Here is a 14906-nt window from a genome sequence, read left to right as displayed (position 1 = left end):
CAACAAAAATTAGAAAATACAGATGAGAACAAAAACCCCATAAACTTAAAATAAGAAGGATGAGGAATTATGAAGAAAGACAATAAGATTTGGTGTGTAATTCAGTGGTAGAGTACATACTTAGAATAAGTGGGACCCTGGGTTCAATCCCCAGCACTATTACTACTACTACTAATAACACAAACAACAACAACAACAACAACAACAACAACAGACTAAAACTCTTGGAAATAATAATAAAAATTATGGACAAGAAATTATACCCAATAGAGGATAAACTTTAACCAGGCATAGATATGGGATGACTTGGTGAATTGGTAGTAATTTACCTAGAACTTGACATGACAAGGTAAAGAAATCAAGAATGGAGCAGATGGTAACAGCCATGGTGAATAGGAAGAAGGACTTCATTGTGTTGCTCAAAGAAACTCCAAAAGTAGGCACTTGAGAAAATGCCAGAGAAACACTATTTGAAGAGTCATCAGCAAAGAAATGTCCAGCACCACACACATATAATTTATCAGACTGAAAGTATATACTGAATGTTGGTCATAACAAACAGAAACAAACTCTAATGTATACATACTGCAGTGCAATTGCAAAATAAGTGTAAAGATAATCTCTTAAAAGTAATTAGAGAGAAAAAGATCGTGACATGCAAAAGAATCACAATTAGACTGACATCATCCTTTTTGTCACCAAAAATGTATATAAAATGTCAGTGAAGTTTTCAAAATCCCCTATGTGGTTGAGCCCTTTCAAGAATGACATAGTAGCTCGAAAAGTTTGCCAGTGGGAACTTTCACTGAAATAATTAGTGAAGGATACATTTATTACAAGAAGAAAAATGTCATCCATAAAGAATGAACAGAATCCCAGAAAACATCGTGAGCAAGGAGGTTGAGCTGTGTGTATCCTCAGTCTCTGCTAGTCTGCTAAAATGCTGATGTGTGACAGTTTTCAATTGTACATCCTGAGGTTTCTTTGAGGAAAGAAAGTCAGTTACATTGAATGAAAGTTACAATTAGGTTTGTATTAGGAGCAATTGAGAAATATAAGCATGTTTGTACTACTGTGGTTTTTTTTTTTTTTTTTTTTTTGTGGTACTGGGGTTCCTGGAAGCCCTTCTGCCTCCGGGCTATACTCCCAGACCAATTTTTTTATTTTTGGAAACAAGGGTCTCTTAAGCCAGCGTGGCTGGCTTCGAACCTGTGCGATCCTCCTGTCTTCGCCTCCCAAGCGCGGGGATTACAAGCATGCACCACCACGCCCGGCTGTACTACTGTTTTAAAAGAAAAAGCGTACCTTGAACAGAAGTCATACCATTTTGCTCCAATATAAAAAAAAAAAAACAAAGTAAAGAAAAAACTTGGAATGTGAATTTTACTTCCTTCATTTACTTATGTCAGAAAGAAGCCAGAAAAAAATATATATATATATTTCAAATGAACCAATTCCAGTTTCAGAGAAGGTATGGAAAAATAGGAACCAGTTTCATTTACTACTGGAGGGAATGTGAGTTGCAGTAACCTTACAAAGAGTAATCTAATGTGATGTACTAAAATTATATGCATGTATGTCCTATAATGCAGCAATTCCACATTTGGGAATCTATATAAAGAAATACTTGCACATATGTTAAAGGATGTAAGTTTAAAAATGCTTATTTCAACATTCTATGTAATGGTATAAGTGTTGGTTTAAATACTCAATGGCAGAGAGCTGGCTAAACAGTGTATAGTTTATCTATTATATACAATTCTGTAATGCACCCAAACTATAAACATACCTGAAAATGATATTTGAATTACTAACTTTCACTATAACAACTTTTTTTTTCTTTTGCAGTTTCAGGGATTGAACTCAGGGGAAATCTACCTTTGAGCTATACCCCTTGCCCCACTTTTTATTATTTTATTTGAATCAGGGTCTTACTAAGTTGCAGAGGGCCTCACAAGTAGTTGAGGCTGGCTCTGAGCCTGTGATCCTCCTGTCTTAGCCTTCCAAGTACTGAGATTACAAGTGTAAGCCACCATGTCTGGCTTGGAAATTTTTATCTTTCTTTTTGAGTGACTTTTTTTGTAACAATGGTTTTACCTAAAAACATACTAAATACGATCAAAATGATTTTAATATTTTATACAAGGGCACATTAAATTTTTACTTAACTCAATGTTTATACAGCAAAGAGTGATTGGTGAGACATTCCATGTTTGTCTGAACCCAACACAATTTCTTTTATTTAGAAACATGGAGTGGGAGGAAGAGAGATAAAGAAGTAGCAATTTCTGTGACTCTTTGGCCCTATACACATGCACTTCCATTTTCAAATATTTTAACCCACTCATGCTTGTGCTTAGTTTTAATTATGTCCTACAGTTATTGTGCTGTGCCTTTTTAAAAATGTGTTTAAAGGTACCCATGAGTCCCTAAGTGGCTCAAAAATTGGTAAAGTAAATGTTGCAGAAAAACAAAAAATATAAGCATGGAACAAAAGATGGGTGTGCTAAAAGGACTGAAGGGGAAGAGGGAATAAAAGGTTCTGTGGTCCTCTATTAGCTGACTTTAGTTAGTGCAGGATGGAAAGGTAATTGCTCATCCCACCCCATCTTCCTAAGAATGACTCTGTAGGAAAGTCCATGCACTACCTCTTCTTCCTTATGCAAACACTGAGCCTTCATGACAATTGCTACATGTATAAAAACTGACTTCATTGATGTATGACTACAATGCAGCAATAATATATATATATATATATATATATATATATATATATATATATATATATGACAAAAACACAAAAACTGACTTCATCTTTCTTTAATTGTTCTTATTGCTTAAATGAACTTGGTGTTATAGTGAATCTATATTTTTTTCTGTGAAAATGTTTTGATATCTTAGGTTGGGTTAAAAGGAATCATATTCTTCCCATTAAATGTATGTAATAACTTTATACCTAGTGGCACAGTTTCAGGAATGAATTAAAGTTGTTAAGCAACACATGAATGAATTGAAGAAATATCTGCATTAGTGATATGCAAAGGTATTTATGATTAATGAGTGAAAAAAGCAAGTTGCTGAATGTTATGTAAGTATGATTTCAACTTTCAAAATAATCTGGACTGATCTTGCGTGATTATGTGTGAACTTGTATAGCATGTCAGTTATGAGTTATCAGATCTTGATACACAATGCAAAGGCCCATATTCTACCCCTATAACTTTTTTAAAAAAATTTTAGGCAATATAACTTCCTGTTCTTTAGCCTTGCTTTTTAAAAAATTCAAGTGTCAGGAATAATAATTATTCTTTTTTACAGGGTGGTTATGATAGTTAAATGTAGTAATCAAATGTCAGTTATAGTAGATAATCCATATTACACACACACACACACACACACACACACACACACACACACACAACACATTCTTCAGGTTTTTTTTTTAAATTAACATGTATTAGCTTTGTAAACTTTAAATAAATCTATAAAGGGTGCTAAGAATTTGGGATTGGTTTCCCTATGTGATATATGACTGCCCTTTCTTGAAGAATTTGAATAAAAGTGTATATTTGAATTAATGTTTTAACAATATGACCACAGAGTTCTGGATCTAGTGCTGGTTCTATTTCTACACTTAGCTGATCGCTGGCAAAGATATGTCTCAGTTTTGGACTCCAAGGTAAAGTAGGCCTTTTAATTTTGAGTGTGATAATTTTAAATTACAAGTAGAATTTTTCTTTGCATAAGATCACTACTATTTATTTATTTATTTATCTTGGTGCTGTTTTTTAAAAATATATTTCTATTGGTGCATTGTAGTCAAACATTACAATGGAAAACAAGACTTGTGAGGATATCCAAGTACACATGATCAAATTAGCCTTTATCTAATTCCCCATCCCACTTCCCTCCTCCTCCCTCAATCCCATGCTTGATTTAGTGATTAACTTTGATATATTTGTTTACTTACATCATGTGTTTTAAAGAGATTACATCTTCCCCCATCCCATTCCCTCTGATTGGTCACTTTAATTCCTCCTCTATAAGGCCCTTTCTTCCACTAGATTTCCTCCTATTACCCATTTCTTCCTAGTTTTTGCATATTAGGGAAAGCATCTGATTTTTTATTTTCTGTAATATTTTTCTGTGTATGCCACATTGCAAGTTCCGATTCCCCTCTTGAAAGCCCTGGCACTGGCCTGGCCACCCGACAGATTCTGATCCTGGCCTCACTGGCTCCAGCACCGGCCTTGCCTCATGGCAGGCTCCAATCTTGGCCTCAAAGGCCCCAGCACCAGCCTTGCCTTAAGGCAAGCTCCTATCCTGGCCTCGCTGGCTCCAGTTATGGCCTCACCACATGGTAGGCAATGAGTATGGCCTTGTTGACCCCAGAACTGCCTTCACCATATGGCAGGCTCGGATCCCGGCCTTGTTGGCCTTGGCACCAGCCTCCCCCCTCAGCAGGTTCGGATCCCGGTCTCTGAGGCCTCAGCACTGTCCTTGCCTCAGGGCAGACCCCAATCCTGGCCTCACTGGCCCCAGCACTGACCTCACCCTCGGCATGCTTCGATCCCAACCTCTAAGGCCCCAGCACCAGCTTTGCCTCATGGCATGCTCCAATCCAAGCCTCACTGGCCCCAGCTCTGGCCTCACCCCTAGGCAGGCTCTGATTCTGGCCTCAGAGACCCCAGCACAGGCCTTGCCTCATGGCAGGCCCTGATCCCAGCCTGGGAGGCCCCAGGACCAGCCTCACCACTCAGCAGGCTCTGATCCCAGCCTCAAAGGCCCCAGTGGTGCTATGGATTGAGCACCAAATCAAGGAGATTCTACTTCTGAACTACATCCCCAACACCATTTTTTTTCTTTTTTTCTTTTTCTTTTTATTTATTTTTAATTTTTTAATTTTTATTTTTTTATTGGTGCATTGTAATCATATATCACATTGGAATACAAGACTTGAGAGGATATACAAGCACACATAATCCAATTAGCCCCCATCCCATCCTCTCCCCCTCCCTCAATCCCATGCTTGTTTGGTGATTAACTTTGATACATTTGTTTATGTACCTCCTGCGTTTTAAAGAGGCTCCATCCTTCCCTATTCCATACCCTCTGATTGGTCACCTTAGTTGCTTCACTATAGGGCTCTTTCTATAGCTCGACCCCTGCCTGTTGCCCCTTTCCTCCTAGTTTTTGCTGCTTAGGGGAAGCATCTGATTTTTATTTTCTGCGATATTTCTCTGTGCATGCCGTGTTACAAGTAGCGATCCCACTCTTGATGGCCCCAATAGTGGCCTGGCTACCCGGTGGACTGATCCAGACCTCGCTGGCTCAAGCAGCGGCCTTGCCTCATGGAAGGCCACATTCTGGTCTCGCTGGCCCTGACACCAGCCTAACCCCTCAGCTGGCTCTGATCCTGGCCTCGGTGGCCCCAGCACCGGCCTACCCTCAAGGCAGGCTCCAATACAGCCTTGGAGGCCTCAGTAGCGGCCTTGCCTCATGGAAGGCTCCAATGTTGGCTACTGGCCTTGGCACCGGCCTAACCCTCAGCAGGCTCTGATCCTGGCCTCGGAGGCCCCAGATCCGGCCTTGCCTCACAGCAGGCTCTGATCCTGGCAACCCTGGCCCTGGAATCTGCCTAACCCCTCAGCAGGCTCCGATACTGGCCTCGAAGACCCCAGCACCGGCCTTGCCTCACGGCAAGCTCCGATACCGGCCTCACTGGCCTAACCCCTCAGCAGGCTCCGATCCTGGCCTCGGAGGCTCCAGAACCGGCCTTGCCTCACGGCAGGCTCCAATCCCAGCTTTGCTGTGTCCGTCGCCAGCCTCACCCCTTGGCAGGCTCCAATCCAAGCACCCTCTTCGCCCAACCAATTGTCCCACATTCTCGAGGGTGCGTGGTGGTAGCATTCTGCCTCTGGGGTTATTATTCCAAAGGTTCCAGGTATAATGCATCAGATCTCTGCCTCCCCTGAGTACTGGCCACTGCCATTGCCACTGCCTCCACCATTTCAAATCTTTCCCAAGCTCTTTTTCCACTCTGAATGTTGTCAATGTTGTCCAGTGTTCCTAAGCATGCGCGACAGTAGCATTCGACACTTGGTGTAATTTCTCCAAAAAAAAAAAGGTCGGTAGGATCCGATTTCTGCTTCTCCTGAATACAAGTCTCCACCGCCATTGTCGAGACCACTTTCAACACTGCCTTTCTCCTTGGTCTCCGCTAAACTCTCTCCTTACAGGTGATGTCCAAGATTCTTAACAATAGAGAGAAACAGCAGTCCTTCACGGGGAATTTTTCCGTAAGTTCCAGTTTATTTGGATAAGTTTTGTCTGCATCTCCAGTATCTTGGCATCTGCCACGACCTTCCTAACCCCTCTCCGATATTTTTCTTCTTTTTCTTTTTCTTTTCCTTTTTTTTTTTTTTAAATAAGAGAAGACAGTATGTGTGGTTTGAGGAGGTAGTGGGATCAGGCACTCAGTAGCACTGTGACCCGGCCTGGTTTCCCATGGGTCTAGAGTGCTCCACACTACTCCGCCTGGGGCCCAGAATCCCACGACCCAGCCCCGACTGTTCTGGGGTCTGGTGTGTCCCGCTAGACCCCTGGCTGGGACCCAGGTTCTTACTGGGCCCGGTTTCTCCAGGGGTCTAGCGTGTTACGCGTGGTCAGGCCCAGGGCCCAGAGTCCCGCCTACCATTTTTTTTTAAAACATGGTCTAAGGCCTCACTAAGTTCCTGAGGCTAGCCATGAACTGTAATCCTCCTGTCTCAGTCTCTCAAGTACTGGGATTTACAAGTGTGTGCCACCACACCCAGCCACAATTTATTAAATCTTACTTTTTCATGAAGATTTTTGTTTTCATTTTTGGAGGGAGAGAAGAGATTTGGTAATGACAATGCTTTAATATCCAAGCACTGAGTTCACGGTATCCAGTCACATCCATAAATGAGATTGGGTAAGGAGGCAGGAAGATTAAAAACCACACCAGAGACAGTCAGGCCCTCACAGGTAAAGCCCAACTTAAATGAATGACCCAGGGATATCGCTTTTTGGTTGAATGTGGTACTTTTAAAGTATTCAAGGAGCCAGGCAAGGCAAGCAAGCCTGTAATCCCAACTTGGGAGGACTGCAGGTTCAAAAACAGCCTCAACAACATAGTGAGACTCTCAGCACCTTCAAAACAAAAAGTTAAAAGGGCTGGGCGTATAGCTTGGAGGTAGGATGTCTGTGGGTTTTATTCTCAATACAAAAAAAAAAAAATTTCAAGGATCATAAAGTAAAGTCATACCTTTTTTTTTCTTACAATATAAACAAATGTGTATGTCCTAGCAAGTGGGAGGAGGAAGATGGATGGAGGTAGAAATTCAAAGGGGAAGAACATGGAAGAATTGAGGGAAGAACATTGGATCACTAAAGATTTACAAGGGTATAACTTTTAATTCCTGTATCTAAAACAATAATTATGTAGAAAGTTTTAATTTTTCTGGGAGTTGGAGGAAATAGATTTGAACATCAAGCCTTCCTCCTCTTTGTCCTCTTACATTGGGGCCTTCACAGGTCAGGGCTATCCTGGGTGCTCTGTCACTTAGTTTTGCATCTAAGTGGGATCTGGGAATCGTTCCACACCGCAACAGATCTTAAAACACAGCATTGAGTTATCACACAACTGACTTATCTTCACTCTCTCTTTATCACACAAAATTCCAGCCAAATTAAAACATAGCAGATGGGCAAAGTCATTTGGAAAGAAACACTAATGAATTACTTTTACTCTCTCTCTTTCTCTCTCACTCTTTCTCTTTTTTTTTTTTTTTGGTGTGGGGATTAAACCTAGGGCCATTATACCTCTGAGCTATACTTTCAGCTCTATTTTATTATTTATTTATTTATTTATTTATTTATTTATTTATTTATTATGGTACTGGAGATGGAACCCAGGGGCATTCTACCTCTGAGCTACACCCCCCCCCCCGCCTTATTTTTTATTCTTTATTTTGAAACAGGATCTCACTGAGTTATAAAGGGCCTCACTAAGTAGCTGAGGCTGGCTGCGATCCACAATCTTCCTGTTTTTTATTTTAAAACAGAGCCTCATTATGTTGCTGAGGCTGGCTGTGAACTTTTGATCCTTTTGTCTCAGCATTCCAAGTACTGGGATTACAAGTGAGTGCTACCATGCCTGGCTTAAAAGCCAGAATTAAGACAGGTGTGGAGGTACATGCCTAAAATTCTAGTACTTGGAAGTCTGAGACAAGTGTATTGCAGGTTCAAGGATGGCCTCAGCAATATAGTGAGAGTCTCAGCAACCTAGAGAGTCCCTGTTTCAAATAATAATAATTATTATAATTATAATATGATGATGATAAAATAAGGGCAGGGATTGTAGAACAGAAGTGGAATACCCCTAGGCTCAACCCTCAGTGCCCTCCCAAAAAGCCAGGATTAATATACTTATTTCAAATAATTGAGGACATGGTTCAAGTCCTTTGTGGTTGTAATATAGGAGTGTAGACTGAGAATCCAAGAAGCTTTCCCTTGAGGACAATCCCTTGAGGACAATCTGACAATTCTGTGTTGTCATCATGGTTGATCACAGCCTCATGCTGTTGGTGAGAGCGACTGAGACTGCTAGTGTCAACCTTACACTCACTACAACCCCATTTACACCAAGGTTCAACCCTTGCTTTTTCTGTGTGTGTGTGTGTGTGTGTGTGTGTGTGTGTGTGTGTGTGTGTAGGTGGACAACCAGGAATTGAATTCAGGGGTAGTCTACCTCCAAGATATACTTATAGCCTCCTAATCCTTTTTTATTCTTATTTTGAAACAGGATCTCACTAAGTTGCTGAGGCTGGTCTTGACTTGTGATGATCCTATCTCAAACTCCCAAGTACTAGGATTATTGGTGTGTACCACCATACCTACGAGGCAAGGCGGAAGACCTGGAAACAGGCAAGATGAAAAATGGCCATCTTTATCACCTTCTGTGTGTTGCGGGGAGGCAAGAGATGGGTGGGCACCAGGAGATCAGGGCCCAGCAGCCTACAGAATAACAATTCAAACTAAGAACTGAAATTGGTTAGAAGAATGGTTCCTCAGAATCTAATTCTGACCAGTAATTAAAGATCTGATGGGGAACCTCAGTGAGGTTTAAAAGCCCATCTCCCAAGAACTTCAGTGATTGCTCTCTTTCAGGACCTGCCCCCACCCTCATGTAGGGTGAGCTGTTTTGTCTTCTATCTTTACCTGACATAAATAAACTTTCACATTTCTACCTTTTATTAATCTTTGGACTTCATTCATAAAAGATTAACTGGACAAGAATCCTATAGAAGGAGAAACCCCTGTTTCACCTGCTCCAATCATACCTAGGAATAAAGCAAGCAAAATGAAGTCATCAGGGTAGCTCTAACCATTTATCAAAGAGTCAGTCAGGCTTCTACTATAATATGATGTCACAACCAGAATTTCTTGAATTAGAAAAATTAGAGATTGAATCCAAGGGCATTCTATCTTCAAGCTATACCACCAGCCCTTTTTATTTTTATTTATTTTTTACTTTGAAATTGGGCCTAAGTTGCTGAGGGTGTTGATAAGTTGGCGAGGTTGTCCTCAAACCTATGATCCTCTTGTCTCAGCCTCTCAAGCACTGGGATTGCAGGTATATGCTACCATGTGTGCCCAGCCAAACCAGGATCTTAACTTTGTTTGAATTCACTAACACTACTCAGATTTCTAGAGTTTATCTTGGCCTCATTTGTTAGTGTGTAGTTAGTTTTATAAACTATTTTTTGTGTGGTACTGGGGATGAAACCGAGGGGCATTCTGCATTCTACCTTCAAGGTAGACCCTCAGCCCTATGTATGTATGTGTATATCATATATATATATATATATATATATATATATATATATATATATATATATATATATATGGTGGTACTGGGATTCCTGGAAGCCCTTCTCCCTCCGGGCTACACTCTCAGACCTATTTTTATTTTTGGAAACAGGGTCTCTTAAGCCAGCACGGCTGGCTTTGAACCTGCGGGATCCTCCTGTCTCCGCCTCCCAAATGCGGGGATTACAAGCGTGCACCACTACGCCCAGTTAGCCCTATGTATTTTATTCTTTATTTCGAAGCAGGGTCTCACTGAGTTGCAAAGGGCCTCACTAAGTAGCTGAGGCTGTCCTTGAACTGTGATCCCCCATCTCAGCCTCCAAAATGCTGGGATTACAAGCATGTGTCACCACATCTGGCTACTTTTATACACTTTTATCATCACCTGTGTAGATTTGTCTATCCACCACCACTGCCACCACCACCACCACCACCACAGTCAAGACACTGAGCAGTTCCATCATAAATACTTTGCATTGCCCTTTTACAACTCAAACAAACTCTGGCAGCCACAAATCTGCCATTTCTAAAAATAATTGCCACTTCAACAGTTGTTATAGTTAGATGTAGAATGCCTCCTATGAGCTCATACGTTGGTGGGTCCTGAAGGCGTGGCCATGGAGATCTGGCCTTCCAGACCTGAGGGGCACAGACCTTGTGCCCTTGTGCACTGCTCCCTTTATCTCTGCTCCTATGTTCATGCCCTGAGCTTCAGACCCTGGCCTCACGTGGACTGAACTCCGAGATCTCCAAAAAACTGTGAGCAGATAAATCTCTCTTCCTCTAAGTAGTATTGCACCTCTTTGTATTATAGCGTTGAGAATGCTGACTCAGACCACAGTGCTGTAGAAATGGAACCCCACAGCATTTAACCTTTGGTGACTGGCTTTTTCTCACTTGTTGGTTTTCTCTCTGGTTCTTTCAGTTGGTAGTGGGTGGGGGATATTGAAATCTTTTACCATGTTTGTGTCTATTTCTCTCTTCAGTTGTATCAGTGCTGTGTCACATATATTGAGACTCTGTTATCTGGTGCATGCACATTTAGGATTGTTGTGTCTTGATGAATTAATGCTTTTATTAGTATGTGACATCTCTCTTAGTCTTCAGTAATGTCTTTTGCTATAGTAGTAGAGCTAATATGCTCTTTAAAAATTAACATTTGCATGAAGTTTTTCGCCTTTCTACCCTTTCTGAACTTAACATATGTTCCTTATAAGCATTATAGTTGGCCCTAGCTTTCCTATCAAGCCTTTTAATATATCTGCTTTTTTTATGCTGCTGATGAAACCCAGGGTCACTTTTCCTCTAAACTATACCTTTAGCCCTTTTTTTTACTTTAGAACAGTCTCATAAAGTTGCTGAGGCTGGCCTCAAACCTACAATGCTCTTGTCCCAGCTTCCCAAGTACTGTGATTACAGATGTGCAACATAACCTTAACTCCCGTGTCTGTCTTTTGATTGATCTATTTAGACAATTTACACTTTAGCAATTATTGGAAGGGGCTACTTAAATCTGCCATTTTATTATCTGTTTACTGTTTTCTATATTTCATGTTTCTTCTCGATTTCCTGTGGGTTACTTAAAGAACAGCTTTAAGGAGTTATTGTTCATGTGTTTTTGGGTGTATCATTTTGAATAGACTTTGTCAAATAGACTTTGCTCTGAGTGTTAGGATGCATATGTAATTCAGAGCCCCAGGATCAACATTACCCCTTTGATGAAGTGTTAAGGTCTCAGTTCCACTTGAGTCCCTTTACCTTTCTTACCTTAAATCATCATCATCTGGGACACAAGATGGTGTTAAAATTTTTGCTTCCATTTCTATAATTCATGAGGAAAATGTTCTTTCTTTTATACCATTTTCCTTCCTGATGCTGCAAGATTCATTCTTTAAACATTTCCCATCTTTTTAAAGAATTTTTCTTGAGCTACTCTTCATGGGTAGAACTGTGATGAATTATTTTCTTTCATGTAAATTTTTTTATTTCCCCTTCATTTACGAAGAATACTTTTTACCAGTTGTAGAATTTTTGACTGACAATGTTTATTTTCATTCAGCGTTTCAATATTGTGCCACTTCCTCTGACCTTCATGGTTTCAGATGGGAAATCTGTTCTCTTTAAAATTGATGTTTGAATTCATGTAATGTATCATTTCTCTCTGCTTGGTTCCAGTATTTTATCTTTGTTATTGAAAAGTTTGGTTATAGCTGGTGTGGTGGCATGTGCCCCCTGGGTTCAATCTATAGTACCACAAAATTAAACTAAACTAAAATTAAATTAAAGTTTGATTATACATTTGCAATATTTTTTGTATTTATCTTGTTTGGGGTTCACTCAGCTTTGATCTGTAGTTTTTGTCTTTTGCCAGAATTCAAATATTTTCAGCCACTGTTTCTTTAAATACCCTTTCAGCCTAATTTCTCTCCTTTTCTTTTAAGACTTGAATGGAACAAATGTTGGATTTTTGTCATTGTCTTATGGAACCTGGACTCTGTTCACTTTGTGAGTGTATATTTCTCTCTCTCTCTCTCTCTCTCTCTCTCTCTCTCTCTCTCTGTGTGTGTGTGTGTGTGTGTGTGTGTGTGTGTATGAGTGTGTGTTTGGTTTTAGGGATGGAACCCAGGAGCATTCTTCCTCTGAGCTACATCCCAAGCCCTATTTATTTATTTATTTATTTATTTATTTATTTATTTATTGCAGGTCTAGAGATGAAGCCTGGGGACATTTGACCTCCGAGCCACACCCCCTGCCCTATTTTTTTAATTATTTATTTTGAAACAGGGTCTCACTAAGTTGCAGAGGGCCTAAGTAGTTGAGGCTGTCCACGAACCGTGATCCTCCGGTCTCAGCCTCCCAAATGCTGGGATTACAAGCATGCGCCACCACGCCCAGCTTATTTATTTATTTATTTTTATTTTGAAACAGGGCCATACACTGGTCTCTCCCCTTGTGGTCCTCTTCTCTCAGTATCCCAAGTACTGGGAATACAGGCCTGAACCACTGTGCCTGGCTGTGTTCAGTTTTGTTTTAATCTCTGTTTTCTTCTTATTGTTTATATTGGGTAAATCCCTTTGTTTTGTTTATAAATTTGTCAATTCCATGCTTCGCATCTCCTCTTTATAATTTGGTCCTTCTAGCAATTTCTTTTCTTTCTTTTCATCTATTTTCAATTCTATAATTTCCAAAGAGCTGTTTCTTTTTCATCAATTGGTTCTTTTCCATCTATTCTATTTTGCTGAGATCTTCTAATTTTTATTTGTTTAAAGAGAATTTCTAATTAGTTGAGGAATTTTATGACTCCCATAAAATCCTTGTCTGATGATTCTAAGCATCAGTTTTGTTTCAGTGTTGCCATCAGTTCTTTTTCTTATTCAAGTCATGATTTTCTTGATTATTGGTATGAACCAGTTGTATTTTGGACATTTCTCCGCTCTTATGTTAGAGAACTCTGGGTCCTATTTTTTTTAAGAATGTCTTACTGCTCAGTTTCAGTGTGCAAGTGTTTTCTACTTTTGCAGACCCTTTGTGGTGGTGTTTTCCTCTGCCTGGCTCTACTGATGCCTCTACATTTTCTGTAGGTCTTTGTGGGGCTGCCTCAGGCATTGAATAGGATTTCCCCTGGCCAGCAGCTGTCAGCATCTCAGAGAGAATGGGAATGATGGAATTCTTCTGCCAGTACTTTTTGGCTTCTCTGTTATCTGTGGCCAAAGGAGGAGAATCTCAGGCTGTGGACATAAAAGACTTTTTAAATGGTATCTCTTAGTCTGACACACCTTTTTACTTTTCTGTTTAGTATCTCTGGGAGGAAGAAAAGTCTTGGGCCCATAGGGACAAGGAGGTCTCCTTCCCCAGCACCAACCATAGCTCAATTCCTCCTGCTTGGGATATCTCTAAGAAAAGGAATCTCAGACCAGGTAGAGAAAGATAATATTTTCTCTGGCTGCCTATTTGCGATGGGCCTTCAGACTGGTCATACTTCCCAGTGATGTTAGTTCACCTGATACTGACAGATTCCCATCCTAACCAGGAGAATAATGAGGCTAGTGAGGCTGCCTTCCACTAGACTGGGCAGCCCTCCACTACTGGGTGAGGAGAGGGGAAGAAGCTCCTCCGCTGTTGTGCTCTTCCTTCCTCCGAGGCAGGAGTTAAGACCAGCTCACCTTCCAACCACGTTTCCTTGGTTGTCTATTGCATCAGTTCCACGGTTTGTAGTTGTGCTTAGTGAGGAGGAGTAAAATTCAGACCAGAAGTCAGGGCCTATCAAATAGATTTTTAAAAGATCAAATAAACAACTGGTTATCTAAAAGTAAAAGGTACACTAGTGTATTAAGAGTAATACTTGCAACTTTAAACAAAATTGAACAAAACTTTTAGAGCCTGAAATATATATACCATATCTTTACATAACCAATGTTCTTATTCTTATTAAAATGTATGTGTATATATATATATATATATATATATATACACACACACATACACACACACACATATATGTGTGTGTATTTGTTTATAATTTTCTTTTTTCCTCTGCCCAAAGTAGAGCCTGTGCTAAATTCCAATTTGAATAATTATATTGATCTTTCAAATTCCCCTGACAGTGAATACCTGTGGCAGTGTAGATCACATAAAGTTAATTTCAGAAACATTTTGTCAAGGCCACTGAGACCTTCATTAATGACATAAAGTAATTTGGAGTAATTCTCTCATGCCAGGGATGACTGAGGCAGGACTCTCCTTGCCATTTCTCCTTGTATTTCTCTATTCTCCAGGAAACACTGGCAGAAATGATGTGTTTTGAATGAGAGAGGGACACTAGTTGATTTATTAGTTAACATAACAGAGTACTATATGCCACATTTGTTTGTGCACAAATAATCTATATATAATGGAAGAAAGGCTCCCAGAGTAAATTTAATTTTGGGTTTGTTTTGAAAACTTGATGCGAAACCAGTTAAATGTTAATTAAATCTACTAGGAATTTTCAGGTTGGTTCATTTAAATGAAGA

The sequence above is a fragment of the Muscardinus avellanarius genome (assembly GCF_963383645.1).
Source record: "Muscardinus avellanarius genome assembly, chromosome: 8".
NCBI lineage: Eukaryota > Metazoa > Chordata > Mammalia > Rodentia > Gliridae > Muscardinus > Muscardinus avellanarius.
The sequence above is the reverse complement of the archived record's forward strand: the minus strand, read 5'-3'. Positions refer to the sequence as shown.